Source organism: Danio aesculapii, chromosome 6 (assembly GCF_903798145.1).
Source record: "Danio aesculapii chromosome 6, fDanAes4.1, whole genome shotgun sequence".
Taxonomy (NCBI): Eukaryota; Metazoa; Chordata; class Actinopteri; order Cypriniformes; family Danionidae; genus Danio; species Danio aesculapii.
The window spans coordinates 49,364,611-49,392,110 of NC_079440.1; the positions used below are offsets into that span (position 1 = coordinate 49,364,611).

At 34.5% G+C, this 27,500-nt stretch overlaps 1 pseudogene; it reads right to left on the minus strand.

Moving 5' to 3' along the window:
- LOC130231253 (immunoglobulin-like and fibronectin type III domain-containing protein 1) overlaps positions 1-18,844 on the minus strand; it is a 60,506-nt pseudogene extending 41,662 nt beyond the window's left edge.
- Positions 18,845-27,500: the final 8,656 nt, after the last annotated feature.

The window sequence follows — 27,500 nt, forward strand, 5'->3', positions numbered from 1 at the left end:
ATTAAACCGAGGTCTTGACTCCCTATGGTCATTAAATATCCCGTGGCACTTCTCGTAAAAGAGTAGGGGTGTAACCCCGGTGTCCTGGCCAAATTTCCTCCATCGGCCCTTACTGGCCTCCCAATCATCACCATCTACTGAATTGGCTCTATCACTGTCTCTCCACTCCCCTATAGCCGGTGTGTGGTGAGCGCATTGGCGCCGTTGTCCTGTGGCTGCCGTCGCATCATCCAAGTGGATGCTGCACACTGGTGGTGGTTTGGAGAGACCCACTCATGATTATGAAGTGCTTTGTGTGTATGGCCATACACGATAAATGCGCTATATAAATACATCTTTCTTTCTTTCTTACTTACTGTCAGTCAGTCAGTCAGTCAGTCAACAGCGACCTCTGGTGGATTTATGCAAGAAAAGCAGGAATTTTGAGATCTAAAAAAGTGACACAGCGTCCTCTGGTAGAGTTGTGAAAACAAAAACTGAGAGAGAAAAAAAGTAGCTCCTGGGACATACTTGGTGCTCTCCAGAAATGTATATAGAGGTATGCAATCAGACTGAGCCTGGGTTGGTTTTATGCATGTATTCTTCACTGTTCAAACTACTTGTGTATATATATATACTTGTATGTATGTATGTATATATATATATATATATATATATATATATATGTATATATATGTATATATATATGTATATATGTATATATATATATATATATATATATATATATATATATATATATATATATATATATATATATATATATATATATATATATGTATATATATATATATATATATGTATATATATATATATATATATATGTATATATATATATATATATATATATATATATATATATATATATATATATATATATATATATATATATACTTGTATATATATAATTTTTTTTTATTATTGTAAATGACATGAACACACCAGTACACATTTCTCTCCACACAAACGCAGTCCTGTCGTCTATCATTGTTGTTTTGGTTGTCAAGTACTCTGCCATGCCTATAAACTCACAATAAAAGCTTAATGCTCATATGAATTTTTTCACAAATATTTGTTTTAGTGATTTACATGGAGGTGATAATAGTATTGTTTACAAACACTTGGACTTTTCCCATTTTTGGTTGAAAACAGTGTGATGCAAATGCACCATAAGTGCATTTTTAAAACAATATTGCTAATCATCTCTGTTCAAAAACTGTGGTGATGTTCACATGCATATTACATGTTCTATCTGTGTATGTGTTCAGGGACATAGTGCTTCTTTAAAAATGATGTCATCAGCTATTGGCCTGGCCTGCTTAATGGGATAGTTCTCCCAAAATTGAAAAACTGTTTACTCACCCTCAAGTGGCTCCAAACCTTTACGAGTTTCTTTCTTGTGTTGGACACAAAAGAAGATATTTTGAAGAAAGCTAAAAACCTGTAGCCATCGACTCTTATGGAATGCTATGGAAGTCAATGGTTAGAGATTTTCAGCTTTTATCAAAACATTTTCTTTTGTGTATAACAGAAGAAAGAACTCATAAAGGTTTGAAACAATTGAAGTGTGAGTAAAAGATGACAATAATGATTTTTGGTGGTTTATTCCTCTAATACAGCATTGTGGATCTGTGTGAATGAAGAAAATAGTTTTGGTAGCATTGTTGTCAGGCCTGTAGCCAGCCTGGTGAAAGAGGTGATTCGTTTTTCTCAAAAATTGAACCTTTTTGCAGATGTACGCCTCATTTTCTATTTAATTATTTTCTATAAAATTATTTTTAAAATACAAACATTTATATTTATATATTTATTATCTAATCTGGAATTTTTACATTTTTATATAAAAAATTATGGTCTAATAATAATAATAATAATAATAATAATAATAACAACAACAACAATAATAATAATGATATAGAGCTTCGTGATTTTTTTCTTGCCTCCCTTGTAAAACAGTACATTTGAAAATTCATGTATAACAACAATAGCCAAGTAAGTATTTAAATACGGGCCACTTTTGGTGCTTCACATATTTTATTGGTCTTTTTTTGTTTTTGTTTTGAGAATAAGGTCCAAGATTTACAATAAAAGTTACTTGTAAAATGTTTTGGCTATTTAAAAACAATACAGTAACGAAAGATGGCTTCTTTTTTGTCAGATTGTATGTTTTCTTGCACAGCTGGATTTTTGCGGACAGTCTGACAGCATTCGGGTACGGAAATTTCATAAACAAACATAAAATAACAGTGCATAGTCTTCATCATAGAAATTATTTAAATACAATTAATCTTTATTCAAGTTCTTTATGCACAATGCTTTAAAGTCAGTTCAATGTCACAGACCTTAAAAAGACAAGCAGATGATAGTCTTTCACTCTATTATGGTTAAATTCTGCCCAAATCACAAATCTCCCATGTTTTGACCTTAGCTTTCTGGTCATCTATAACTAGGCATACACGATATATTGGCAGCTATATCAATATCGGCCAATAAATGCTATTTTTAATGTTATCGTTATCGATCCGACATCAAAATTAGGCCGATATCTTTAAGCCGATAGATTATGTAATTGTACAGAACTGCCTGCCTTGTGCATGTGTAGGTTGAACTTGTTCAGACTTGTCCAGTGCACTATAAAGGAGCTTTCCTCACATTATTTATTCCTTCAAAGTCAGTCCCAACCATATTCCTTATCATTGAACATATGTTTGTTAGAGTGTCATTGTGTATTTTGGTTTAAATCGCCTCAGGAAAAATATTACATGTTTAAACATAATAGCAATGATGCACACATGCTAAACAACTTGTTGGGTTGTTTGTAATCTAATATGATTATTTGTTAATATCAACGTGTTGCTTGCCATGTGTTGTTTATGTAAGATTGTATTCAGTTGTCTGCATTGGTCAAAACTGATTAGCTGCAGTCACATCGAAGCGACAACCAACATGGGATTCTGCTTGGTCTTAAAGCCTTTATTGATTTATTATTTTTACTATTTATGATGGCATTGCAAATTCTGCACCCTTGTTAGTGAGGGGTCTTTCAAACTACCCGAACCCCCCTCGGCTTCAGGCCTGGTAGTCTGTACTTTAATCTTTAACTTTAACTGATTTGAATGTGCAATCCAACAATTGTAGTTTTTTTCTTTCTTTTTTTTACTACCAGTGTGTCATTTTTTCCCTTCATCATAAGATAAAATGAACCATCCGATTAGATTTGAGCTTCAGATCATGTTCATGGAGCCTTTTCTGTTTCACAAAAGGGTGAAACTAGAAAACTGGTGGCTCAGAAAGCTGTTTTGAAAACTAGTGTGGATGTCGAATAAAAGCGTTCTGGAAAACAATGGATGTCGAGTGTTTGTTGACACTGGTGTCTGAGAACAAAAAGTCTGCAGAAGGACTACAAAACATTGACAAAAAAGAGAAGCTCGGTGGCAAGAAATTGCAGAGAAAATAGCAATCGATGGTAAGTTTAATATTTTATTAAGGTCGTAAGCATGATAGATAGTTTATGTTTTTCTGTTGTAGCACCAAGCATCCTTGCTGCTGATGCTGGTAGAAAAATACATTGCATTTTGTGTGTCTTGTGTTTCCTCGCTCCAACATTAAAGTGATTCTTTTTCTTAGTGGTCAAAGATTATAGGCCAGACAGCAGACCTAAAATGCTTTGTTGGTTAGCATTCAGTTGCATTTAGGACTAGTGATATGACTGCTGTGTTTATCTAGTTGCTGTATAAGTTTTGTGTGAACATATATTATTTTATATTATATGTTTCTAAGCATATACAGAATTATTAGCCCTCCTGAATTATTAGCCCCTCTGTATATTTTTTCACTCATTTCTATTTAACGGAAAGAAGACACATTTCTAAACATAATAGTTTTAATAACTTATTTCTAATAACTGATTTATTTTATCTTTGCCATGATGACAGTAAATAACATTTTACTAGATATTTTTCAAGACACTTCTATACAGCTTAAAGTGCTTAACTAGGTTAATTAGGTTAACTAGGCAGGTTAGGGTAATTAGGCAAGTTGTTGTATAACGATGGTTTGTTCTGTAGACTATTGAAAAAAATATAGCTTAAAGTGGCTAATAATTTTGCCCTTAAAAGGGGTTTAAAATTTTAAAAACTGCTTTTATTCTATCCAAAATAAAACAAATAAGATTTTCTCCAGTAAAAAAATATTATCGTAAATACTGTGAAACATTCCTTGCTCTGTTAAAGGTGCAGTATGTAAGTTTGACACCTAGTGGTTGAACCAGGTATTGCATTTCTGGATCAAAACAAAGGCAAGCACAGGTTGCCAGATTGAGGACCAACAGATTTAAATTGTGTTCTATCAGCTTGTTAAGTCATGACGTGTTGGTGACATAGAATACTGTTTCCGGCTCCAAGCCGCTATTCATTTGAATTAGGACAAAATTAGTTTATGATCCCTTTTTAGTCATATCACACATTAAAGTGAATTTTATATAAAATCATGGTGTACACAACAGTTTCTGGACAAAAAAAAATTAACAATTTATAAAAAAAAACAATCACTTTCTGGTCATCGGATATTTGATAAATAAATATATATATATATATATATATATATATATATATATATATATATATATATATATATATATATATATATATATATATATATATATATATATATAGCGATCTGGATTTTCGAAAGTATGACAGCGATTTGTAAACGTTTATTATAGCCATTTGTTGAGTCTCCCCATAAAGTTTGATATATCGCTTTCACCCGTAAGCCACATTGTGTGACGTTACACTTGACAAGTGGATATAAAAGCAACGGCACGCAATAGAAGGAACATTCTATTTGTTGCAGATGAACAACAGGATAAACTAACAATGATAAGCTCAGGTACACCTCATGTGCTTTATTCTGTGTTAAATGCTAATAATGTGAGTTTGAATGCCATTTCAGATGACATTTATTGCCATACTACTGAAAGCAGCAGCAGATAGTTCACCTCAGATCTTGAAAATAAAATAAACCATTCGAAATTGAACTTTAGAACTGTGACTCAGAGCAAGCCAACACATATCAGTGATTCAGCATGTACATTTAACAATGTTAAAGAGGCTTAATATGTATTATTAGATTATAAACATTATTATTCTATTGGAGTGAAGTAACTGCACTTTTCTGTGCTTCTAAATGGCTATTTACATTTCCGCCATTTTTCGTCTGGTGCAAACAGCCAAATTGTTTATCACTGCAAATCTCATCATGTAGCGTGTTGTTTGGACACGAGGTTACATTGTAACCTGCTCAACTAATGTTTACGCTTGTAATATTCATATTATTTGTTAATTAATAACCACCTAATGTGGAACTCTGAATCTGCGTCTCATTTCGGAGTCTGCTACTGTCCACCGGAGGTCACATTTCGGTCAAGGACGCATACTTTGAAAGCCTTCCCGACTACGATGTGAAATACGATGAGTTATGAAATACGATGTGTTCCATGAAGGCAACCCTGAATGCTGAAATATAATTGGCTAAAGTTGTAGTTGGTGGGTTAAAAGAACCAAAACAAAGACAGACATTCTGGCATGTAACTCGTATTTTCAAAGTATAATATCTGACCTCAGCAATGTTTTTCAAATAAACAAGAATATTCACATTAGCATGTTTTTTTTTTTTTTAATATATCTGCAAACATATTACGGTATTTTTATGCTTTAGAAGAGTCAAAAACTTACATACAGCACCTTTAAACATCATTTGGAAAATATTTTTTAAAAATAATTTATAGGAGGGCCAATAATTTTAATTTTAACTGTATATATTTTCTCATAGCATTTGCTTTTTTTTTTTTAGATATAATGTATGCAGTGTGAAACAGGCATAAATGAGACAAACTTTATAAATAAGGACATTTTTTTTATGTCCTATAATTAGGATATCTTCACCCGTGATCATAAAGAAGGAGGGGTTCATAAATAACATGAAAATAAAAATGAAGTAAATGCGATAAACGAGATAAAATAAATCCCCACCTCAAAGCAAATGAAATAATATAAATTAAACAAAACAAAAATAAAGAAATTAAATGTTAAGAGGGTGTATTTTTTTCCTAAAATGAATCCAGGTTTGATTCCAGCTTGGTGCATTCCTCCTCCTCCTCCTCCTCTTTTCTGGCTCTATTTACTGTCCTTCACAGCACAGGCACTTCACATTTGGGTCAGTTGATGGTTTTTCCTCGCATCCATGGTTACACGATTGAAAGAAACCCAAGCTGAATGACAGCGAATTCTTGTTGGGTGGTTTAGCAGGCTTCCAGATGAAGGGCACACAAGGCATTGATGAAGCCTCTGATTGCATAAGCCACATTCACAGCCTCCTCTTCATTTGCATCTTGTACACAACCGGCCAGTTTCCAAAACCACAACCTACGACTTTAACCAGCTGTTTGATCATTCGCGAGTTTAAATAAATTTGTGTGGCTACGTTGGATTCAGCGCTTGCTTTTATCTCGCTATCTAACTCCTCAGGGACAGATATATTATTCACTTTGCCGTGGAGAGGAGGTCATTAGATTTTATCTAGAAAATCCGCCGTTGCATTTTAACGCCGACGCTTACTGTGGGATAACTTCTCTAAATGAGACTCATGTCCTATGAAGTGTGTCGAATTCCATTGCCATACTCTCATCATTATGAATACAATGAAAACTGATTAGCTAAATTGCATCCTCTGGGAAAAGTGACCATTAAGGAGGGAAAAAAAGAAAGAAAGAATTACAAAACAACCCCTTCCCACCGCCACCACCATCATGTTTTTGTACTAGCAGGTCTTCATGGAGAACATGGCTGGATTTGTTGTTTCGGTAATTCAGTAATAGAGCTGTTGGATAAGGTTTGTTGCCGGTGTCAGCCTGCCATATGGGAGAGAGCACAATTATATTATTCTTACCGCCTTGCCCGGCAGCAGTTGGATCTAAAACCTTGGCTTTTTTCATCATCTTGATGCAGTCCGGTGGCTCAAGGATTCAGAAGTATCTCTGGGTGCAAGAAAACCAATATGAAAGGTCAATTCAATTTCGCTCTTATTAAACATTTGGATATAGATGTTTTCACAATACAAGACTCATTTTAACAAGTCAATCAGTGAGCATTTGTCCTCATTAAGCAGACTCCTGAAAATTGGTCCGACTAACTTAAATACTCCATTAAGACCTAACGGTTTATGGAAAAGAGCAATTCAGGTGAAAGGGATGGGGCAAAGTAGGCCGACAGTTATCCCATCTGCTGAGATGTGATGCAGTGTGACAGTGCGGTGCATTATGTTCCATTAGAGAGGCTTTGGGCCTAGTCAGCAAAACCTCTGCGGCTCTAGTCATTCATCTTTTCAAATCCACTCACATATACAGTTCAGATCCAGTCAGTGTGTTCTCACTAGTATGCTAGCCTAGCGCTAATATGGGATTTTGACATGTTTGGATTTGACTGTCTCCAGCATGGAATCGTATTGGCTTTCAGCCAGATGAGCTGGAAGTATTTTAGTGAGCATGTGTTCAAGATTTTTAGCTTTGTTCCAAAAGCAAACGTGCTGTCTGCTGCCTACATATGGGTGTCAGGCTGGATATATGCATCCATTTGTGATGTTCTAAATGCTTGACAAATGGTTCTGAGGTGCACAGTGTTTTTTAAAGAAATTGTGACAAGGTGGCTTGCAGTTTTTGAATACAAGTGTGCACACTTGAATGTCAATGTCACCTGCTGTATATCAGGATTGTATCTGAAGCCTTGTAAGTTACTTTTTTTTTTTAAACAAACTCATTTTTATGAATTTTGGCTGTTCATTACAATGACAGACAGTGATAAACTACACAAATATAAATTTGTAAAAACTGTGATGTCATATGCATGCATTTTATTCAGTAAGTTTTGATTGCACGTATGCACAAGCACTTGATATACACATGTGCCAGAGTAACACTGAGTGCGTTTACATGGACAGCAATAATCCAATTTTAATATGATTAAGACCATACTCTGATTAAGAGTCTACCACGTAAACAGTGATTTTTGATGAACTTAATCCTAGCTTAAGTCATAATCAAACTAAACAGAATCGGATTAAGACTTGTGGAGTATGCTGATTTTAGTGGCATTATTGAAGTGCAGTACACTCACGTAAACACCGCAATTAAACTATTACCATCATGTCTTTTCGCCATGTTTTGCAACAGGATATTCCATACACACACAGCTGTTTAGCACTATTCTCTTATAGTTTAAAACTCATCCATAGTTTATTATTTTTAAACAATAAAAACAATATCTAAAAAATATCTAAAATAATTTAATATCTAAAAAAAATTTATTTAATATCTAATATAAATAAAATCTAGAATCTTTTTTTCAGAGACAGTAGGCCTTTGTAAAATTAAAGTTTAATGTATTTACATTGGGCGAGGCAGTGGCGCAGTAGGTAGTGCTGTCGCCTCACAGCAAGAAGGTCGCTGGTTCGAGCCTCGGCTGGGTCAGTTGGCGTTTCTGTGTGGAGTTTGCATGTTCTCCCTGCCTTCGCGTGGGTTTCCTCCGGGTGCTCTGGTTTACCCCACAGTCCAAAGACATGCGGTACAGGTGAATTGGGAAGGCTAAATTGTCCATAGTGTATGTGTGTGTGAATAAGTGTGTATGTGTTTCCCAGTTATGGGTTGCAGCTGGAAGGGCATCCACTGCAAAAAACAAATGCTGGATAAGTTGGCGGTTCATTCCGCTGTGGTGAGCCCAGATTAATAAAGGGACTAAGCTGAAAAGAAAATGAATGAATGAAGAAGAACATGCAAATTGACCCAGCCGAGGTTCAAACCAGCGACCTTCTTGCTGTGAGGCGACAGCACTACCTACTGCGCCACTGCATCGCCTTTTTTGTTTTCTTCAAAATATAACAAACAGATGCAATACATTGCCTATTTTGTTTTAAGAAAATACTGTGTTTCCATCAGTATATTTCAGCATTGAATAAAATATGCTTAAGATTGAGAATATTTTATTTTTTTGCCTCATCGCAATGCATTACATGATTCCTTTCTGGCTGAAAAAATGATTTTGACGGATCAAGGTGAAATGGAGCCTAGGTAGGCAGTGGAGTAGGTTTTGCACCGAGCTTGTTTATTTGGAATGATCTAGTAGTCTAGGGCTCTCGATGACTCTTGTCCCTCTCTTGTCGCTGACTCCAGCTAATGGTATTCTCAATCTCATCTCAGAGCCAAAACCAAGCAGCTTGTTTTATGCAGTGGCCATCTTTTTTTTTTTTTTCATAAATAACTCTTTGAAATTGCATTCTGTGCGACATCAGTCATCTGACCGAGTGGCACATTCCATACACAATAGCACACTGATTGGCCTCTTATAGACACTGCACACAGCATAATGGGATATAAATGCAAGCGTTTTGTGGATCATAAGCTGCTGAAATCTGACATTTGAGTGTCATCTTTCAACATGCATGTGATTCATTGCACACATCATTATGCATGGTTTGGCTTGTCATATCTCTTGGCGTAAAAGCTGACAACTATTATTTCAATTGGTTGCATCATAGAGAATAAAACCATGGCGGGTTATTACTGGTTAGAACGGTAATGCAAATTTTGCTTATTATTATTATCAGTGTCAGGATGAACAAGAGAAAGCATGCACCGTATAATTAAGTCAAGTTTCACTATACAATAAAGTTCATTTCATTTGCTTAAGGCATCATGGAATGAAAAGCATGCATTCATTTAGAATAGTGTTAATTTATGCACATAATGTGATAATAAGTTGCTTAAATTAGCATTAGTGCATGGTGTATTGTCTTATTCATTATAAAAAATGGTTATATTTTAAAAGAACAGCATATGTTTTATGAATTAATTAATAAATTTGTTAATAATTAGTTTAATCAATAATTAAAATTAATCGATGTTGTTTACGTTTTGTTGTTGATGAATTATCTATGTTTTGGATGAGATGTTAATCCCAATTGAAAATCCCAGGATGTCCTTCGAAAAAGAGTAGGGGTTTAACTCCAGCATCCTGGCCAAATTTGCCCACTGGCCTCTGTCCATCATGGTCCCCAAACCATCCCCATATCATAATTGGCTATATCACCACCAATCAGATGGAGTGTGGTGTGCAAGTGGCAACATCCCACTCCCCCTCGTGAAGCAATACGGAAGTAACTGAAACTGCAATTCCTCGACTCTCCTTTGGGGGCTGGCTCCAGATGTTCACTGACTTCAATGCTAAATTGGCCAATTTTACAGCTGATAAAAACTTGTTTACAGCCTGGTACAAAGGATGGTTTGGTGCATAAAGCTAATATTACCCTTCATGACCACTGTGAGTTTTTTTTTTATATAACTTATTCGTTTAGTTTATATTAAGTTTAGTTAAGTCTGTATACTCAAGGGCGTGGTCACTTGAGTGACAGCTAGGTCTCGCTGGTCGCTGTAACTTCATCTTGCCCTGAGCTTGACATTTACATCGTATTTTTGTTTTGTTTTATGTGGCTTTACACAGTCAGTTGCCTTTTGGAATTAGTTCCTACAATTATCAGATAATATGGCATGCTGTGTACTTAATAGGGTATACTTAATAGGGTATATTTAATTTGCCAGTAACCTGGGTTAATTGTTTCCGGTGAATTGTATGCCAATGCAAAATCGTCTAAGCACTTTACTTTATTGAACACAAACTAGTCGCAGGTAATGAAGTGTAAAGCAATTCTCCCAAAGAAAAGCCCGTCTAAGCAAAATGCTAGCAGGCATCTGCAGCTCCGCTCGTGCTCCACCTCTTTGCCCTTATTTGGTCACCCCCGGTCAGTATGCAACAAAATGGCGATGGTTAGCCATGCCTACTTGTATCTTCATTTGTGCTCTTCAGAAACTTATGGGTGACTATGGGTAAGTTATTATTATTTTATTATTATTATTATTATTATTATTATTATTATTAACTTTTTACATTTTTATTTTAGTACTGCTGCAAAGTTGTCCTATCTGTCATACCATGGATAACTGGCAGGTCGTGAATCAAAAATGGGTTTCAGGTCTTTAAGTAACCTTAAGATTCTATCGGATAACCCAATTAACAACCATGTAAGCTTTTAATGGAGCTTTTAATATTTTTCTTTTTTTTTTTTTTAGCTGTTGAACACCTGTGAGTTCAAACTGGTTTTCAGTTTTGGCACAAATTGTTCTGTCCTGTAGCAGAAGCAACCACATTACATGATTGCCAAAATTTGCAGGTTGTGTATAATCAGCCTATTCTCAAAAAAATTGGGACAAAAATGGCTTGCGGTAAAACAAGATTTACCCAGATTAAACTAAATGTATTACTTTAAGTGAGCGTTAAACATTGTGTCAATCACAGTTTATTTTGTGTTGAGTGTAATCAAAAGTCAAGATTTGTGAAAAAACTCAATTTCCTTTCGATTTAATGTTCAATTCCACTTGATGTTTAATGTAAAATCTGTCTGGAAAAACAAAACTATGTGAGAAATGCTATTACACGTTCTCTGATTTTCACTAAGATATTCAGGTGAATATGTTTTGGATTTTAACTCCAGTCTAAACAAATCTGCTGTTTTGGCTCAAATGTATCTTAGTATAAACAGACAATTTAGGTGAATGCCAGAATGCACAGGTTGTGCGATATCATCCCATCCTTCAAAAGTTGTGGGCAAAATGACATAAAATAGAACACGATGGACCCAGACTAAATAACATGTGGATGATTTTAAGCAAGAGTAAATATAGTTTGGGCCAATCACAATTTGCTTTGTTCAGAGAGCATAAAAACATCAAACAAAAGGGTTAGTTTTCCTTCGTTTGTATGACATCTAGTTTACAATTGGACCTTACCTTTAATAAAAATGATGTCAGAATTAATAATTAAAGTTAAATTATAGTTAATGTAAAACCAGCTAGACACTATTTTTACATTTATTGTAATATTTAATGACTGCATAACTACTAAAATTATTATCAAATATTTATATTTAATTTGCAGCTCAGAGATGACATGCACATATTAACACAATGTTAAGAAATAAATTATTTTAATGTAGAAATATGAAATTAATAAAAACAATTGGTCAAATATTAAGCAAACTTCCAGTATGTGGCTGGAAGACACTCTCTTAATAAGCGAGTTTTATTTTTAACCAATTCATAAAAATGATCAGTTTCTTTGAGATGAGTCTGGATGCAGAGTGATGTCACTAGCTCCATTGAGGGCATTGTGTCTGACATTGCATCACTGGGATATGCAATCACAGCCAAGGCTGCATCCAGATACTATTGGTTTCTTTAACAAAGTAGCTTTGTTTACATCCTTGATGGAAACACCAAAATGCGAATAAATTTTGAAAATGTGCGTGTCAGCATCGCCTTCTGAGGCACAAGTAATTTATTAAATAAAGAAAAGATTGACGCAGCTTCTCCTACCGGAGCAAATTCCGTTTTTACTGTTGATATTTGCTGCCAGTTAATCAGGAACTGGCGATTTTAGTCTCTGTTACTCATTGGATGGAAACGCTGCTTTATTCGCACGTCTTATATGCAATATTCCAGTTATGCGCTTAAATTTTATTTGCATCTCTGGATGGAAACATATAGTGACATTATTTATGGACATATAACCTAATTGTTAGGAACAAGGACACTTTCTCTTTTAAGTTTTTTTTTTGACAAAGCAAAAGCAAAAACATGTGTTTTGTCTGTAAATAAAATATGCTGTATAAAATCAATGTCACATTTGCACTTGGTATGAGAAAAAACACACTTTCTGAACTAATAAGCTCATTATAAAACCTATAAACATTTTGTTTTATTTCATGATATATCTATCCATTGATAGTGTTCTGGAAGGTTCTCAGAAAATCGAGGAATGCTAAAGAACGCTTACTGTATGTACAGGGTATCTGCAGGGTCTGAAAATGTTGTAATGTCTTATCTCAAAAACAAAGTTTTAGGCCTTAAAGTCTTAAATTTTCTGAAATATTGTGTTGTAGGGCTTAAATCTTGATTAATTTTCAATTTTTCATGTATAGCTACCCAATCTGGCCAACACCTATCCAATCACCAACAATCCATCTCAATAAAACGTTTAACTTTTTATTTAAGAATGTGATTTTTAACTCTGTTTACCATAATAGTTTTATTATTTTCCTTACCATAACTTTTTTTTTTAAGTTCTCCATGTGTTTACTGCAAAAGAAGCTGACCTGGACAGATTGTTGTGCATACATTTAGTTTATTATATATTTTATAGTTTTAATTTTTCAGTTTTTAATTGAAAAAACGTGTATGTATACAACTAGAGCTTGCTTGTTTTGACACAATATTTAAAATATTTTGCTAGCTATCTAATTTTTTAATTATTAAATTATTATTACTATATTTTCACATTTATTAAGTTCTAAAAAAATAATTATAATTTGATAATGCAAATAAAAATCTCTTCCAACTGGGCCATTCATAGAACTCTATGAAATGAAAACTAAAATTTTATTCATAATAGTCTTAAAGTCTTAAATTTAACTTGCTGAGACCTGCAGAAACTCTGTATGTAGTGGAAAATTGAAATGATCAATCTCAATAAAGAGAAATAAAGCATGAATATATGAAAATTTCTTTATATTTGTTTTCGTAAATGTGTGCCCTTTTAAGCTACAAACCATTATTGGAGACGGTTAAAGTAGCCATGAAATCAGAAATAAACCCGAGCAGAGGCTATTCAATATGTGTGTCCTCCTTCAGATTGCATTGATTGATTGTGGCCTCGACTCTGGCAGCCGGAGGCTATTAGCTATTAGGTTTGCAGGTTAATATTCCAGTTTATAAGTGGAAATACAGCAAATAGTTTCTGACTGGTGTATAACTGAACAAATAAAATGTAAAGAGGTAAAGGCAGGGTCAGTCAAACTCAGTGGTACAATAAGTCAGGGTACAGTATGGGTCACTAATGTACAATCTGGCTGCTATTTGAGATGCATTATAACACATTCTTCGATTGCATCACAAGATATTCAGAATGACGAATTATCGAAACACCCCGGACTCTTTTTTTTTTAAAATACGACCCCTGCAGCCCTTGGCTTCTGTTCATATTGAAAAACAAGCTCTTCAACCCTTCTAAGCGAAATATCACTGAACACTGAAGCTTGCCAAGCCGAGGGTCTTCAGTTTACACGCAACCTGAGCTTCACACCACTCAGCACCATCACATGCTTATATGGGGACGAGAAAATGCTTCATTGCAAGGCCATCTTGGGCATTCTCTGATTAAAAGAAGCTATATTCCCATCCTACTTCACAAATTAGAGGTGTATTGTGCAAAGTTCTGTAGCATCAGTGTAGTTTCCAGAGTTTTTTACACCTGTGTCTCAAATCTGAAGAGCCTGCCGCATAAAAGAAGACATTTTCATCCTGCTGGGAAAGCAAAGCCATGCTTCATAACATAATTACATGCCAGCGGCAAGCCGGGCTGTATAGCAGTAATAACAGTGCATGAGTAAACTACCACTTCACACTACTATATGAAAAGCAAGTCTAATGACATGCTCAAGTTTTAAACTATACCACTAACCTTTTTCCCCCTCTATCTGAATTGCCCTGCTGACATGTTTAGTAGGACACAGTCATTTGTCAAATGATAGGCTATCATGGCAGCCTCGCACAGCCCTCGGTTAGTGCTGGTTATTTACATTTCCTCCAATGTGGTGAAGTTCAGCAAGAAAAGCCACTTAGAGAGTAATTGCGTGCATATCATTAGCATACAATGCATTATTAAGGTGACACACGTTCAAATTCCAGCTATGCCTAGGGACCTTCACAATATTTCCCAGCATCTGTAATATCTAAAATTACACTCGCTTTACAAAATCGACTCATTTATAGTGGTATTTAACTGTCACGATGAAAACCTTATTTTAAGCAATCGCCTAATCACGCCAGCGCATAACTAAGTCTCTCTAACGGCGCACAAACTCAATATGAATGGGAGCATTAAGTCTGCTTTTCCTCTTAGGGAAGGCTGGCAATGAGACTCTGAGGTCTCGGATAGAAGCATCACATGTTTAAGGTGAGGAAGTGACCACGTTATAAATCAGCCTGCTTGTCAGTACTTTATTTAGAGTACAGAAGATGCGATTCCGCAGGGTGTTTAAGTGAGGAAAATCACCCGCGGTAATAGGCAAAGCCAATTTCGCTCAGTCTATCGCCCTCCTATTTCTCTGATTGGCGATAAAATCTCTTCTTCTGTCCTGTCAGCCTGGCCCAGTTAAAATGGCTCCTGTGGACAGACGAATTCTCCTGAGATCTCAAATGTCCCCGTGCACCTCTTAACCCTCTCGGTGTGCAGGATGGAAATCAGTGTCTCCCAGAAGACGTTTGAGGAGAAATTAACATAATGCTGCTGCTACTGACCACTGCTAAATAATAATTGCAGAGCCAATTTGTTGCTTCTGTATTTGAGGAACAGCTTTAAAATGTTTAGACTGGCTTTCAGCACTTGTAATGCATCAGTAGCTACTGTATGTTTCCATGCAAATATTTTTCTGCACATTTTGGATATGCGCTTTAAAAATGCAATACAAGAGCAAGATGCACATACATTTTGAAAATGTGCAGAGAAAAAATGTATGAGCACAAATGACTATGACACACTAGAGACACACACTCATTCTGAAAATCTCTATACATTTCTGGAGTTCACCAAATATGTCCCAGGAGCTACGTTTTTTGCCTTTTTTGTTTTCGTGAATCCAGTCGACTGACTGACTGAATGACTGACTGACCCACCCTCCTTCTTTCCTTAACCCAACCAAAAGTGTTTTCAAAAGCACCGATTGACCCGCCCACTCACTTTTTTAAACCCAACCAATAGTGTTTTCTAAAGTAGCAATTCATTTTAAAAACTAAATGCAGCCATACGTACTTCTGGCTACATAATTTGCGATCTCCAGAAATGTATATAGGGCTACGTTTTCAGAATGAGCCTGTGTTGGCCATGATGCAAACACATTTACTGATAATATTCCAGCGTGCACATCAACAAATCATGTGATTTTGTTTTAATGGATTATGTAATAACAAAAATGAACATGATGGGACTGCAGTGGCCAAACCAGAAGACCAACTGCAATGCAAAATGTCTGAAATGTTGTTTTGGTCATTCCAAAATTCCAAAGTACATCATCATAGAGGGTTGGTATTATTACCCACGGAAGTGTCTCGCACCTCAAAAAGCTAGTGCGTGTTCATTGCATTTTGTTGTCATCCTATGAGGTGCAAGTAATTTATTATAAGAAAAACGTTCTACAGTGGCTTCTTCTACTGCAGAAAATATATATTTTTTTATTTTAATATAGAGCCTTTTTACATATCTGAGTTCTCCCAGTAGTGGAGGGCTTCATAGTTGGCTAAACTTAGAGCGCTGTGAATTGGAGAGTACAACAAATAGTTTTTTAACAATCCTATTTGCTTAAATAATAAAATAAACTCCACTATGATGTTATCAAGACTTTCAGAAAAAGGAAAGAAATAGTGTGAAACTGATGACGGCTGCCAGAGGAGAGAATAACGTCAAATTTACTCTCAGCCCCATAGACGCTGCATTAGAAACACCTTGCATAAGCAGTCATTATTTTTTTTTTAATTATTTTTTTTGTTTTTGTTTTTTTTTTGCAATTTGACGCAAAGATGATATAATACATTCATAAATGCATATAAATGTTCATACAATTTTTAAAAAATCGAAATAATAAAAACTTTTAAGAATTTGATGATTAAACGCATCATAACAGTCTTGTGAAAAGGGTCCATTGGTTCCACTTTATCAGGAAATTACAATATTGTTCTCTTTGACTCATTGGATGGGAAATGAGGCTCTATTTGGCACATTTTTTATGCACATGTATTTTTTAGTTTGCACATTTGGATGGAAATGTTCTGTAGCCAGTGAGGATGCCAACACAATGAGTTATTGCGAAGTCACATTTTAATAACCCTAAATATTTTAAATTATTTTCCATATGTACACTATAAATTTCATTAGTTAACATAAAATAAGCAATTATAATAGTAAAGCATTGATTGATTTTATTTTAATGTTAAATAATCTACAGTATTATTAGATAGAAGTTGGACCTCTTAACATGACTGTACGATTTAAATTAATGATAAAAAACAGAATAACACATTGATTGTTAACATTTTTGTACATTTTTTGTTTAATTTAATTAATTTAGTTGATTGTAAATTGCATTAAAAATGATAATTGATTGTGATTTATTGTAAATTGGTTATCTGTTTTCTAACAACTTCATTTTCATATTCATCATTCAAAAGAAAGTGTATCTTTTTAAGTACTGGTCTACATTTCGGTCATAATTGCATTTTCTGTATCTGATCAAATGAATGCTTTATATTGCATTGTTCTTTTTGAGAGTTTTGCAAAAAATAAAGGTAATTCACAGCAAGTTGACAAGATTTGAATAAATTTTTGGTATTTGTGCCATACTGCAAATGTCTTTAATAATAATAGATACTGGAAATGTGATATTGGAAATACCACTGGTTTAGCAAATGACTTAATTTGTGTATTTATTTATTGTCAATTTTAGGGCAAAACAAGAAGGACATTGAAATGTGATTGGGTTTTTGGTTGAAACTAGGTATGCAGGAAATTACTTTGAAACAATCAATTGTGGTAAAAAGATGTAAGAATGTGGTAGAAGCACAACACTCACTGATTATACTTTGTGATATGTACAGTATAATCAGTGAGTGTTGTGCTTCTACCGTATTTTTACTTTTGTTTACTACCATTACATGTTTCATTTAATGTAATATCCTACACACCTACACTCAAAAATAGTGTTTATTCAAACTACTTATTTAAAATGAGCTGAAACAACACTTTTCTTGAGATTTTTTTTTTTTTGGGGGGGGGGGGGGTACTGTTATGTTCAACCCACCTAAATTTATAAAAAACTAATAAGTTAACTTAATTCTTAATAACTTAATGTAAAGTGTTTACAGTGTAGTTTCAACCAAAAACTACAGAGCGATCTACAAATGAACAACTATTTACATTTTTTTTTTCCCCTGGATAAACCAATGTAATATAACACACCTTTCAACCATACCTTTGTAATATCCACCCACTGATCCAAAACCCTGGCTTTGTTTGATATGATATCAGTATCTAAAGTTAGAACTCATCCCTCCAACTGTTCTTATCTGACTTCATGCCACCTGACTAGCAGATTCCAGACACTGAAACCCAAATCGGGAAGACCAGCTCAAAGGATTTTTTTTGTAGTGTAACTGTAAGACATCTAAAACATCTCCAGCAATGTCACACTATAAAGTAAGTCTATAAACAAGAAGCTAGTCTTTAAACCAAAGTCCCTGAGTTTAAAGTCTTTGGTGTGAGAACTTTAAGTAATCTGAGGTTGTCGGCTCTGCATTGTAAAAAGTCAACAGGCGCTATATTAAGTCAAGTACATGCATAGTTCACTGCACCCAACTGTGCGAAAGTCGCCACTTAGTTTGTGTCCCTTACAAAATACAAGTGTCTTTTCAAGGTACTCAGGGTGGTGTGAGAAACTTTGGTGCAATACAAACTTATTGCTTCATTGTTTTTCTTGCACATCTCTCTGCTCTGTCACAACAACAACAATAACAAAAAAATCCCTACCTGTTCACAGTTCTCTGTGCTCCTCTCTTGCTTCTTTCAAAGTGCTCTGGCCTCTTCTGATATTTGAGTGCTGCCTCCAAGTTGTCCAAGGTAATAAATCCTTTGAGTCATGTGTGTGTGTGTGTGTGTGTGTGTGTGTGTGTGTGTGTGTGTGTGTGTGTGTGTGCTGTTCTCATATACTCAACCTTGGCTTCGACCACAAGAAGGTTCTCCTGGTTTAAAGGAGGGTTTGTGGGAAGAACATCTTATTCTTGTTGGCACCTTGCTGTTATGAAATGACTTTCAACATGATTTCATCTCAATCTTAACCGAGACGTGTTTATTATTGACACTTCAATATCTGTATTAATTGGGTTAATGGAAATTAATTGGATTTCAGTGTTTATGTCGTGTTCATGACTGGATAGTTCTGAAAACTCCATATAAAAAACTTTTATTAATATCACCACAGTAGTGACAACTACGTTTAATGTTTCTGTTTTGAAATTCCCTGTGAAGCAAAGCAATTTAAAGATATAATTTGCGATATGGTCTTTACTTGTCACAAATGTGATTTTTATGTCTGATAAAATGAAGCATTTTATGTACTTTTAGCTGAACAAGGAAACAACAAGCAAGAATTGTCTGATTGGAATTTGCCATTGCAAGCACTGCTGATCATCTAGATGCTTGTAAAAATAATATATTATTACAGCTTTTTAATGTTATCAATGAGGTAACATTTTACACTTAGGTTTCATTTGTTAATATTAGTTAATTCAATAACAAACAATGAAAATGTAAAGTTTCAGTTGTACCAGTTTCAGTTGTATTATTTCAGCATTTATTTGTGTATTCATTCATTCATTCATTCATTCATTCATTCATTCATTCATTATATTTCAGTGATTATAGCTTGCTGTGAAACTGCTATTTGTGTGGAAGCAAAAACATGCTCTTGAAATGCAAATAAGCTGCTGCTCCCCGCCCCTTTACAGCAGAGGGTGGAGTCTTTAGAGCCCGCATCCTGGTTATTCTGTTTGTAAATATATATCCAAAGTACAGCTTTCAAAAATAGTTTGACAATTTAAAATGTCTTGTATATATTTTAATACAATATCTAAAATGATCTATATAAAAAAATAATAAATAAAAATAAATTAATAAATATATATATAATTTATTTTTTTTTTGTGCTGGAATTAAAATAAATTGTTTACAAAATCAGTCTAATATTATGATCATATTTTTATATAGCAGTTCTGTCTGGTTCTCGAATCTGGTTGGCTAATAGGCATGAGATATTAAAAGTAATTTCAGCGCTCGGACATCCTCTTCACCCTTGTGTATTACTCCACCCACACGCGGGGCAAGCAGACTATGGTTTGACAAATATTGCTGCTGTTGGACAACATAATGTATTTTTTAGGTGAAAACGTAGTTGTATAGATAGCAACTATGCAGTCTATTTAAAGGGATATTGCTAATTGTTTTTATATTCCAAATGACGGAGATTCAATGATCGGCAGCCAGACTGCTATACTAAGCAGAGCAAAGATGGTTGATGTTCCACCACAAGATGGTGACAGAGACCACACTGGTGACAGAAATCAACTGTTTAAACCAATCATAGTCTCATCTCACATTCGCTTTAAGAGTCAGTTGTGTTGCGCCATGCTACATTTGCTACTTATAGTGAACTTTGTAAGTTGAAAAACTGAATGATTCACTAGCAGAAAAAAACAGTTTAACAAATCATCTGAGCGAGGATAAAGAATGAGCCTCCTCCATTCGGCCTCTTTACTTTCTCTTTACTTTTACGCTCTACTCCTTTACTTTAGTTGATAAGAAAACAGTGTTGTACACACTCCACTAAAGACATCCATTAGCCTACATATTTAATTTAGTTTAAGCACAAAGATTTGTTTCAAAACTATTTCTAAATTCAGTTCTAATTTCCTGCAAATAAAAAACATGAACAATAATAAAAGAGTGTGCTCAGAAAAGTGACACTGTAAAAAATAACAATTTAAAATGTCTTGTATATATTTTAATACAATATCTAAAATGATCTATATAAAAAAATAATAAATAAAAATAAATTAATAAAATATATATATAATTTATTTTTTTTTGTGCTGGAATTAAAATAAATTGTTTACAAAATCAGTCTAATATTATGATCATATTTTTATATAGCAGTTCTGTCTGGTTCTCGAATCTGGTTGGCTAATAGGCATGAGATATTAAAAGTAATTTCAGCGCTCGGACATCCTCTTCACCCTTGTGTATTACTCCACCCACACGCGGGGCAAGCAGACTATGGTTTGACAAATATTGCTGCTGTTGGACAACATAATGTATTTTTTAGGTGAAAACGTAGTTGTATAGATAGCAACTATGCAGTCTATTTAAAGGGATATTGCTAATTGTTTTTATATTCCAAATGACGGAGATTCAATGATCGGCAGCCAGACTGCTATACTAAGCAGAGCAAAGATGGTTGATGTTCCACCACAAGATGGTGACAGAGACCACACAATAGTAATAATAATAATAATAGTAATAATAATAATAAGGGAGAAAATCTGCCATTTTTCAGTATTTGTTTAAAACTACAGCTGAAGAAATCATTATAGAATGGTAAGTTACACTCTAAGCCGATCTCTCTCTTTTGTATTGTGTATTGTTATATTTATACCATAGTGCCCTGGTAGTGTTGCTTTGGCTTTTCGAGGTTAATTAATGGGATTTCCTGATTGCAACAGAGAAATACTGGGAAATCTCTGTAGACTGATGGTATTTCATGCTGTTGAGCCTTATAATCTTATAATGTCAGCAAAATCAACTGTTTTGTCTTCACTTTAGACATTATGCTAGAGAATCATTCAAATGCTTGCTCTAAAGTGACGTTTGTGAAGTAGCATTGGTTTCTGCTGTTCTGACATCAGCTGCAGATGTGTTTAAACAGTGAAAGAAAGCAGTTCCTCTTACTAAAGTATTTTTGAGACTGTTTGATTTTCGTTTTTATATACACAATTATGCAGGCAAACTGTTGTATAAACGCAATATCACTCTCGTAGTACATATATAATTATATTATTTTAATGGCATTTTTGCATGTACAGCAATCCATGTCACATTATTATAAAAATAAACAAATAAAGGTAATTTCCAAAAATAAATGCAATTATTATTTGGCCTAATCTGGCCCATTATATAAGTGTGTTCATATTTTAGATTACAATCATACAAAGATTGCATTTAGCTGTTAGAAGAGCACTCCTCCCATTTCAGCTAGATAAAACAGGCATTTGTTTTACAACGTAAATATTATCTCCTCCATAATTATCAGCATGTGTTTACTGCAACATTTTGGATGTAAAAAGCGTAGTGTGCATTAGCGTATCCATGTAGGTTTGTCGAGACTTGTGTTTCACTACAATCTTTTTGACATTCTCTGCATGTGTACTTGAAATTGAACCCAACGCATAAACCACCGAATGGCCATTGAAACGACTTGGATGTCATGAGCAGCAGAATATTATTTCTCCTGCTAGATGTTGGGAAAGATGTCTAATACTCTTGGAGTCCTGAACGACAAAGGTCAGCGGGTCGCCAGTTTTATTACCCTCTCATTAAACTGCACCATGGCCTTGCTGCTCGCTCTGCAAATGGCAGCAGGACGAATGGATGACATTGTGCACTGAACTTTATGTACGTAAGACCTGAAGTGAAGAATCGTGTGCTCCCTGTTGATGAGTGATTGATTGTTATTACCTGCAGGCACTCGTTTACATTTGCTATGAGCAGCAAACCATACATAATGTATACACAATTAGTTCATAGTCAGAAATTGCAGAGCATGACGAAGAGTCGCTGAACAGTAACAGAACAGTGCATTTGTCTTGTGTAGTGTTTCACTTGATAACATAAAAACACTGAATGTTTAACAGAAGAAATGTGAGTTTAAAAGCCTTCATAAAACTTTAATATGAGTTAATGATATTTTATTATATTGCAAAGTTATATTTTTACAGCTTTTTAATGTTATCATTGAGGTGATATTCTACAATAAGGTTTCATTTGTTATTATTAGCTAGTGCAATAACATAAACTCACAATGAAATGTACATTTTCAGTTGTACCTGGAATGCGGCTGAAGTTTCAGCATTTATTTATTACATTTCATTTATTATAGCTGGCTGTGAAAGTGAAAGCATGCTCTTCAAATGCAAAATAAGCAGCACGTCGCATTTACTGATGTAAACAAAAAAATATTTTGGTAACACTTTATTTAGCATTTGTACTTGTTGCATACGTTCCACATACTAATAACAATTATGGGCTCTATTTTAACAATCTAGACACAAAGTCTAAAGAGCATGGCACAAAAGTATTAAAGGCATTTCTGAATCCACTTTTGCTATTTTAAGGTCGGAAAAATACGCTTAGCGCCAGGGTTGTGCTTATTCTCTTAATAAGTTATGGGTGTGTTTTGAGCTTAACGTGCATTAAACCAATCATAGTCTCATCTCACATTCGCTTTAAGAGTCAGTTGTGTTGCGCCATGCTACATTTGCTACTTATAGTGAACTTTGTAAGTTGAAAAACTGAATGATTCACTAGCAGAAAAAAACAGTTTAACAAATCATCTGAGCGAGGATAAAGAATGAGCCTCCTCCATTCGGCCTCTTTACTTTCTCTTTACTTTTACGCTCTACTCCTTTACTTTAGTTGATAAGAAAACAGTGTTGTACACACTCCACTAAAGACATCCATTAGCCTACATATTTAATTTAGTTTAAGCACAAAGATTTGTTTCAAAACTATTTCTAAATTCAGTTCTAATTTCCTGCAAATAAAAAACATGAACAATAATAAAAGAGTGTGCTCAGAAAAGTGACACTGTAAAAAATAAATCCATAAAATTTATGATAAATAACCGGCAGCTGTGATTGCCAGTATTTCACCGTTAAAAATACGGTACAAACTGTAAAAGTAATTTCAAATTTTTACAGTAAACTACCGTATTTGAATAATTTATAGAGGTAATGTGTCTGTGTTTTGAATTACCAACATCTACACATCTTACATAGTTAGACACGTTACATATGCAGGTGGTGATGAGTAAGTTACAGAGTGATCCAATGCTCATTACAAACAAATTATCCCACAAGCAGAAAAGTGTATCAGTCTATAGAAGGTGCTCAGTGTCATTCACACAGCTACTTTACACACATAACATTAAAGTCATGAAACATTGGTTATCAACATTAGATGCAACATAAATCTCTAATGTACATAACTGATGGGGAAATCACTAATAAGATCCATAATAGCATCAACAAAAATCATAAAAAGGGATGTGCCATGCAGGGAAAGTCAATTTATGGTTATTCGCCGTATATAGTAAGGTAACAAACTGTTAACCAGGCTACGGATTTTTACTGTAGCATTTTCACAGTTTTTTACCGTTGAAATCACAGCCATTTTTTAGTGTATATCTAAACACACGTCCTATTCTTATGCCCCATATGGTGAGTGCATACTGTACATCTCCAAAACCTGACAGGTGGACAAATCTAAACTTGTTTTTATTAAAACAAATATAAATATGCATATCATAAATAATACTGCTAATAATAATAACATTATAATATAAATGCAAGTTGTCATGAATAAACTAAAGAAAAAGCGCCTGGACATGAAGAAGGCATGATGCAGTGTTTTTTATATTTATGTAGTAAATATAATTTTTTTGTAACATTTTAATCCTTAAATTGTAATTTAATCCATAAATTGTACATCCTGTGAGTATTAAGCGTTTGAACCTGCATACTGTAGGTGCATAACTAACGCACTCTGTGCTGGACTTTAGACCAGCTTTTACTTTGTCAACGGCGCAGTCTATTTCAGTTTCTCAGAATAGAAACATGCCAACAATGCACCTTAACACACCTTCTTTATAGACCAGCACGCCCATGAGTCCACAAAGTGCTACAAATGGATTTGCTATTTAAACAACGTGGAGCAAATTGGGAAAATTAGGCTTGCGCTGGTCTGAAAATGGCAACAAATTGCGCCAAACACATCTTGCGCCTTGTTGTGTTGGGTATATTTTAGGGCCCTCTGTATACTTCTGTGCAATTAAACTTAAACTTAGCCTTTATTTGAACGTTAACCGTGTAGTAAGTGTATGTAGTATATTAAATATGTTGGCTTGGGAAAGCCAACAAACCGTTATACTACTCTGTCCTCGAAAACAAACGAAATCAAACAAAAACAAACAAATCTCCTCCTCATGCTACAAGGCCCAAATATGGTCAAAATGTGCCTTCTGCATTCAAGATTTATGCTATATCTCCTCATGCATATCAGACATATTATTTTTGAATAAAAGAAATGTTAAATATTATATTTTAATAATCTGGGCATATAAAAAAAAATTATACAAGCCCCAAATTTGGCCAAAAGCTGTGTTCTGCATTAGATTTTGTTGCTATATCTTTTCAGGTTTATTAGACTTCTAGTGCCATTTTTACATAATGTCCAAGTCCAGTTTTTGACTGTCATAGAGACTGTTATAGAGACATCAGGGTTGATTTATATCACTCATATTGGCAAGAAGCTTTGATGTATTATCACTTAGCTGTCAATTGTCCCCATAACAATAAAACAGGCTAACCTAGCAACCATTTAAAAACAGCAATATCTCTACATCAGAACATCGTAGGGACCTGGGTATTGGCTCGTTTGACTCATGCTTGCAAATGGGACTACCTGTGTACTATGCATGGTAACAATGATAAACCAAGTGCTAATAGCGATTAGCTGCATGCTATTAATGATTATCTAAGTGCAATAACATATGCTAGAAATGCCTACTAAGTATTAGCATTTGATCAAACATGCATGGCTATTTTCTCAAGCCAACATCAAAGTTCGTCAACGAACTTTAGGTTCTAGTTTGTACATGAATATGCAGTTACACTGTAACAAAAACTTTTTTTCTTCTTAGGCAAATTCGATAATATTAAATAGAAAATATGGAGACATCTATTTTTTATTTTTTTTTGGTCAACAAACTACATGTACAATCGCTGTTTATAGACATATGGATTTAGTCGACTTTTGTAAAAAAAAAAAAAAGTCTCCAAATTTGGTCAAATGTTTGAGCATCAATCTGCTTAACAGCGTCAACTGGCATGTCACTGAACAGAGTTTATATATAAATCACAGTTGTGCTCACAGTTGTTCACAAAAAATAGCAATGGCTTAAAAAGTGAATAAGGTGCAAATATTTTAAACAGCTTTTATTATCTTACTCCCTCTTATCTAATTTTATCCTCTTATCAGTCTATTTATCTTTGAGCCAGTCAATGTGTTCATTGTTAAATGGTACTTTATGGGGGCTTCTTGTTTGCATCTTGCTTGATCTGTCTGACTTAATATTCACCATCCTGACTATTCTTTGATCCTTTTAAAACTATAGTTGTAAGTTTTCTTCTGCCTGATTTGGGGTTTTCTGCCACTTTAAAGCTTTTAAGATCCTTTTAGGTAGGCATCCTATATATTTTTTAGCAATTCTTTATTCAATTTCCCTTCTCCAATCAACATTTTACTTAAATGACAATGTTTGGAAAGACCCATTTTATGTCACATTCCCACAGGAATAATATATTTTATAACAGTTTGACTCATTGCTGACCTTCCTCCTTAACAAAGGACAATTATTGGCAGCTGTTTTTTTACTGAATGAATGAATTCTTTTATTAAACTTCACACTGATATTATTTTCTACACACCTCATTCAATGCATTAGCTAATTACTGAGAACAATCAACACACACACACACACACGGTCTGCTGAATTTCTATTACACTACTACATACACAAGCAAATCATTGCCAATGCACAATTATCACTATTGCAAATAACAGTAGTTACAATTTAGCCCAACTGTCTGTCTGCCTGCCTGCCTGTCTGTCTGTCTGCCTGTCTGTCGGCCTGTCTGTCTGTCTTTAGACAAGGCTACTTGTGAACCAATCATTAAAGGGTACCTATGATGAAAATCATCTTCTGTAAGCTCTTTGGACAGAACTGTGTGTTGGTATAGTGTGTCTACAGTCATATTGGAATGATATAAACACAATAAGTCTCTTTTGAAAATTTTCTGATGTTAAAATAGGACCAAAATCCCAGTGATTTTGAGGCCCACCACAACGTGACATAGGAGTGCAGTTTCCCCACCCACTGATTGATTGACAGGCGCCATGTGTGTATAATAACACATAAACACATGTCCACAGAGCATTTATTTGCAAATAAATGCAGTGCGACCACCTAGGGTGGCAAAATAGTGAGGGCAACATCCGCGACTTCTGCCCTTCATCATTGTCAATTAATCTTACCTGCTTCAGTCCAACATTCACATTAGCAGGATGATGAAGGTGAAACCAGGGTGGACTTTTCAGCAAGACAATGATCCAAAACACAGCCAAGGAAACTCTCAAAAGCTTCCAGAGAAAGAAAATCAAGCTGTGAAATGGCCCAGCCAATCACCTGACTTGAATCCAATAGAGAATACAAATAAAAGATCAGATTTAATAGACAAGACCCACAGAACCATTAAGATTTTTACACTCTGTTGAAGTCTATGAAGAACTCACACCCTGAATACATGAGACTTCATTCTCCATATGAGATGCGTCTTTAAGCTGCCATCACCAAAAAAAGCCTTTTATATAAACTATTCAATACGTTTCAGTAAGTCAATACTTTCT